This window comes from Meles meles, chromosome 6 (assembly GCF_922984935.1).
Source record: "Meles meles chromosome 6, mMelMel3.1 paternal haplotype, whole genome shotgun sequence".
Lineage (NCBI taxonomy): Eukaryota > Metazoa > Chordata > Mammalia > Carnivora > Mustelidae > Meles > Meles meles.
Genome location: NC_060071.1, coordinates 42111329 through 42117613, shown reverse-complemented (window position 1 = coordinate 42117613; position 6285 = coordinate 42111329).

The window sequence follows — 6285 nt, the reverse complement described above, 5'->3', positions numbered from 1 at the left end:
AGCCTCTGCCCTCAGCTCAGGTCACGATCTCAGGGTCCTGGGATCGAGCCCTGCATCGGGCTCTCTGCTCAGCAGGGAGCCTGCTTCCTCCTCTCTCTCTCTCTCTCTCTCTGCCTGCCTCTCCGCCTACTTGTGATCTCTGTCAAATAAATAAATAAAATCTTTGAAAAAAAAAAAAGAAAGAAACAGTAAGCAAAGAAATACTAAGCAAAGGGATGCCTAGGTGCTCAGCGTCTGCCTTCAGCTCAGGTCATGATCCCGGGGTCCTGGAGTTGAGTCCCGCATCAGGCTCTGCACTCAGCAGGAAGCTTATTTCTCCCTCCCCCACTCTCCCTGCTTGTATTCCCTGTCTTGGCTGTGTCTCTGTCAAATAAATAAATAAAATCTTTTAAAAAAATCAATAAATACTGAGCAAGGCAACAGTAAAAATATGTTGGAAATCTACGTAAATATTGACAATTCAAGTGATAAGAGCAATTTTTTAAATTAGGGCCTAGAAAAAAGAAGCAGAGAGTTACTTTCTGACTCATTCTATGAGGCCAGCATACTCTAATACAAAACAAGATAAAGATTATAAGAAAGGAAAATAATAGATCAATAACTCTCATGAATATGAAAAATGTTCAACCAAGTATTAGCAAATCAATTCAGCATTGTATTAAAAAATTAAAAGTGGAAGTTATTTTAGGTATCTAAGGCTAGTTCAACATTCAAAAATCAGTCTAATTCACCACATAAGCAAGCTAAAGAAGAAAATCATAATCATGACAACTGTTTAGGGGAAAAAAAGCATTTGATGAAATTCAACGTCCATTCATGATTAAAAACTCTAAGCGAACTGGAAATAGAAATTGTCTGAACTTGATAAAGAATATATACAGAATGCCTATGGCTAACATCATCATACTCAGTGAGAAACTGGATGCTTTCTCCTGAAGATCAAGAACAATGCTAGGATGTCACTTCTTACCACTCTTAGTCAACATTATACTAGAAGTTCTGGCCAGAGCAATTGGGGAAGAAAATGAAGTAAAGACAGACTGCGAAGGAAAAAGCAATTGCCTTTGTACATAATCCCAAAGAACTGACAACAAAACTCCCCAAAATAAGCAATTATAGCAAGGTCACAGGATGTAAGGTTAATATACTTTAGTTAATTGCTTTCTTATAAACCAGCAACAAACAATTGGAATTTGAAATTAAAAGCCCAGTACCATTTATACTGGCAACCCCACCCCAAAAAAGGAACACTTACATATAAACCTAATGAACTATCTTTAGTATCCATAGGCAGCCAGCCTCAAAACCAATGAAAGGGAAAATATCTAAATAAATGAGAGAGATTCTGTGTTTACAGATTGGAAGACTCAATATTGTTAAATTGTCAATTCTTCCCAACCTAGTCTAGAGATTCAATGCAATTCCAACCAAAATCCCAGCAAACTATTTTGTGTGTATAGACAAATTAATTCTAAAGTTTATGTGGAAAGGCGAAAGCCTCCCATATGATCTGGCGATCCCACTTCTAGATATATATCCAAAGGAAATGAAATCAGGATCTTAACAAAATATCTGCACTCCCACATTCACCGCAGCATTTCTTATGAGAGCCAAGATCTGGAAACAATTTAAGCGTCCATTGATAGATGAACGGGTAAAGAAGATGTGAGCATCTTCTTTACCCGTTCATCTATCATGAGACACACACAATGGAATATTATCAGCCATGAGAAAGAAGGAAATCCTGCCACATGTGAAAATGTGGATGGAACTTGAGGACATTATGCTAAGTGAAATAAATCAGAAAGATACGTATGATCTCGCTTAAATGTGGAATCTAAAAAAACTGAGCTAAGAGAAACAGTAGAATGGTGGCTGCTAGGGGCTGGGAAATGAGGAACTATTGGTTAGAGGGTATAAATTTCCAGTTAGAAGATGATTAAGATCTAATGTAGAGCATTGTGATTATAAATAACAATATTGAACTATATACTTGAAAGCTGCTCAAAGTAAATCTTAAATGTCTCCCTACAAAAAAAAAGGTAATTATGTAACATGGTTGGGATGTACCTATTGCAGTACTCATTTTGTAACACAGAAGTATATCAGATTATCACATTGTGACACCTTAAACTTACACAATGTTATATGTCAATCATATCTCAATAAACCGGGGGACAAAAAAGAATTGCCATAATCCTTCACTCAAATCTCCTGAGTGTTAGAGGCGCCTGGGTGGCTCAGTCGGTTAAGTGGCTGCCTTCAGCTCAGGCCCTGATCTTAGGGTCCTCGGATGGAGCCCCATGCTGAGCTCCCTGCTCAGCAGGGAGTCTGCTTCTCCCTCTCCTTCTGCTCCTCCCTCTCCTTCTGCTCCTCCCCCATCTCATTTTTTCTTTCTCTCAAATAAATAAATAAAATCTTTTTAATTTCCCAAACATTAACATCTTATATGGGCCAAAATACAATGATAAAAACCAGGAATTAACACAGGCACAACATTACTATATAATCTACAGGTCTTATTAAATGCTCACCATTTGTCTATCTAATCATCTAAATTCCTTTTGCATCTCCAGGATCCTTCAGGATACCCCAGTGCACTGAGTTGTTGTTTCCTTAGCTTCTTCTGCTCTATGATGGCTCCTCAGTCTTCCTTGTCTTCATACATTCATATTGATGTCTCAGATTCCAACCCAACACTGCAGGGCTCATTGTAGCCTCCCTCTTCTCTTATTTGTAACTTCTTTCTCTACCAGTGAGAAAACTGGCTCTCAGCATCTACAATATATTTACTTATGTGTTCAGCCCTAGTCTCTACATAAAGTAGTTTCAGAATTGCTAACTTATTTTCCTGTGAGAAATTAACTAGGAGGACTGTATTGACATATAATCTCTTTTTCTTTAGCTGACGGTATCTAGTCAAATTCCTATTTCCTAAAGGTTTTTGGGTTAGTTCTTTTCTACCCCCACCTATCAGTGTGATTATAGTATTCATCTGTACTGGGTTCACTTGTAACAACCTGTGTTCTATTTGGGGAACACACATCCTGCTTAATTTTTTAAAAAAATTTATATACAGTGAAACTCTACGTGCTTTGTAGTCTTATGAGACTTGACAAAGGTCTAGAGCCGTATCTATCACCACGGTCATGAAACAAAGAGTTGCATTCCCCACCAAAAGCATTCCCTCAGCTGCCCCTTTGTAATTAGCCCCTCCCCACACCCCCCCCCCCCTTTTCTGGCAACTACCGATCTGTTTTCCATCTCCATAGTTTTGCCTTTTCAAGAATGTCCTATGAGTGGACTCATGTAATAGCTTGGAGATAGTTAGCTTTGGGGATCTGGCTTCTTTCACTTCGCAAAACATGTTCATTTTCCTCGATGGGTCATGATCTACTGTCACAGTTATTTATTTTGCTCCTCAAATTCCCCAGATTTGGCTCTTGAGAGCCCTTTTGAGTTGGCTCCTGGGATCTCTTCACAGGTCCCCACCGTGTTTCAAGGACTTCCTTACTTTCTGGCACCACAAGCTCTCCTAGCTTATTTTCTATTTTCCCTTTTTCAAGGGAAATCCCAGTCCATTTTTTTTTCAAGAAGCCCTTGTACCTGGAGAATCCACTCTAGTGGACCAGACATCCTGTCCTCCCAGAAGAGCACCTGGAGAGAAACTGACGCATTCCCCTCTGCAGTACCCAAGAAAGAGGAAAAAGGGTTGTTTTATATTCCTCCTCAGAAGGCTCTGAGGTGGCAGATTAGAGAAGCTAAGTAAAGATGTGGGTTTTCTGTGCAAATTAGGCTGTCAGAGGGCTCGTACCAATGTTGACATCATGCATCTATGGCTTCTGTGATTCTTGGCAAGATTACCAAAACAGCGCTGTGCATGGAAGCCTGTTCAAGGTTTTCGAATACGACGCGAAGCCTTGGATGTCCCCCTGTGTCATGGGATGCAGTCTGGCTGCTTCTATGCTTGTGTCCTTCCACTCCCCGCGCTGGGAGTCACATCAGAGTAGTTACACAACTTTCTCATCAAAGTGACTCAGCTGAGGAACCCCTGGACAGCTACATTAAAACTAGTTTTAGGGGTGCCTGGGTGGCTCAGTGGGTTAAGCCTCTGCCTTCGGCTCAGGTCATGATCCCAGCATCCTAGGATCGAGCCCCACATCGGGTTCTCTGCTTGGCAGGGATCCTGTTTCCCCCTCTCTCTCTCTGCCTGCCTCTCTGCCTACTTGTGATCTCTGTCTGTCGAATAAATAAATAAAATCTTTAAAAAAACACAAACCAGTTTTAGAAATATGCGATTCTCTCAAAACTCCTTGCTAAAGCAGTGTGTGTCAGCGGCAGGCTGTGAGAGTTCCCCGAGATTGCTATGGGAACTGGTGTCCCCAAATTTCAAGTGCCCCCCCCATTACCTTGCTCTTAGCAACTCTTTGGAAGGAGGGATGTTTCACGCTTTTTTGAAAGAGGAACATCTCTTCCTTTGGGTTGTGAACCATTAGCCAATGGGGTTTCACTCAGGAAAGAGATGTGCTGTGTGACTGGGTTCCCTCTCGACCGTGGCAGCCCAGAGCGGGTGAGGGGAGTCAGACCTGCTCTCAGAGGGGGCACACCAGCAGCCGTTAACAGTCTTCTGCTTGACGCGGAGAAGCCACGTGTAGCCTGCAGGGGGAATGCATGCTGTGAGGGCAAGGGGGAGCTGTAGGAGGCAGGAACCACACTGGGTGCCGCAGGGCCTACTGGGGTCCCCTCCCTGCTCAGGGGCCAGCACCACAGACCAGATTCCTGACTCCTCCCCCTTAAGTCCTAGGCTGTGGATCCAATGCCTGTCTTCAGGAGCCCTTGAGATCATTAACAATCACTTCCAGTGAGTTGCATTTGTTGGCTGAATGGATCCCAGCATGTTCCCATGCTCCAGATGTGACCCGGAAGCCCTTGTTCCCAGGAGCCTGACCCCATGTGGTCAATGCTGGTCCAGAGGAAACTTAGGTGCCTGGAATCGTCAGGCCACCATGTAACCCCATCCTGGACCTCACAGCCACTTCTGCAGGAACCAGTCCCCTTGGATGAGTGGGTGAAGAGCATCCGGTTCATTTAAGGGCAGCATCAGCGGCTGGGCTGAGGGTAGGCTCTGAAAGCTTGGTCCACGGGGCAAGTGGGGACCCAGGAAGGAGGCTGCTGCCTATCATACCTCACACATGCAGCAGGGCTGAAAAGTTGGGAGCAAAACATGAGTCAAGGAGAAAGCGGGGAGGTGGGCTGGAGAGAGCAGCTTTCCTGGACCAGGGCCCGAGCGATCCCTGCAGGTGCTGGGTCTGTCCCTTTGGGCTCACGGAGGAGACACAGCTGAGGGAGTGTGTAAGAGTCTCACCTGTGCACTTCCGGAGCATTCTGGGTGCTCAGCTGGCCGGAAGGCCCAGGGCCGAGATCCCAGGACTTTCTGAAAGTGTTATTTGGTACTAAGGTGGAATCCAGGGTGAGTGAGGACAAAGCATCTTCTAGTGTGACAGTCAACACTGTGGCTCTTCTGAGTCACCAGGAAGTACACTTGCTTTTGTAAACAACAAGGTGAAGGACAAGAGGGCTCACTGCCACCTAAGGCAGTGGTTCTCAGAAGCACCTGGAAAAGTAGAAACTTTTTTTAAAAAAATATTTTTTATTTATTTATAATTTGTTTTTATTAATTTAATTAATTTTTATTTATTTATTAATCTTTTAAAAAGATTTTATTTATTTATTTGGCAGAGATCGCAAGTAGGCAGAGAGGCAGGCAGAGAGAGAGGAGGAAGCAGGCTTCCCGCGGAGCAGAGAGCCCGATGCGGGGCTCGATCCCAGGACCCTGAGATCAGGACCCGAGCTTAAGACAGAGGCTTAACCCACTGAGCCACCCAGGCACCCCAGTAGAGACACTTTTTAAATCAAATGGTTTTAACCCAATGTTTCAACAGCTCTTGGGTCCAGCTTTGGGTTTTAAACACTCTGAGTAATTCTTTTTTTTTTTTTAATAAGATTTTTTTTTTTTTAATTTGACAGACAGAGATCACAAGTAGGCAGAGAGGCAGGCAGAGAGAGAGAGAGGAGGAAGCAGGCTCCCTGCTGAGCAGAGAGCCCGATTCGGGGCTCGATCCCAGGACTTTGGGATCATGACCTGAGCCGAAGGCAGAGGCTTTAACCCACCGAGCCACCCAGGCGCCCCCACTCTGAGTAATTTTAATAGGTGGCCAAGACAGAGAACTCCTGCTCTAAGAGAAAACATCTTTAACCTAACTAAAAAAACATAGACCGTGGGAG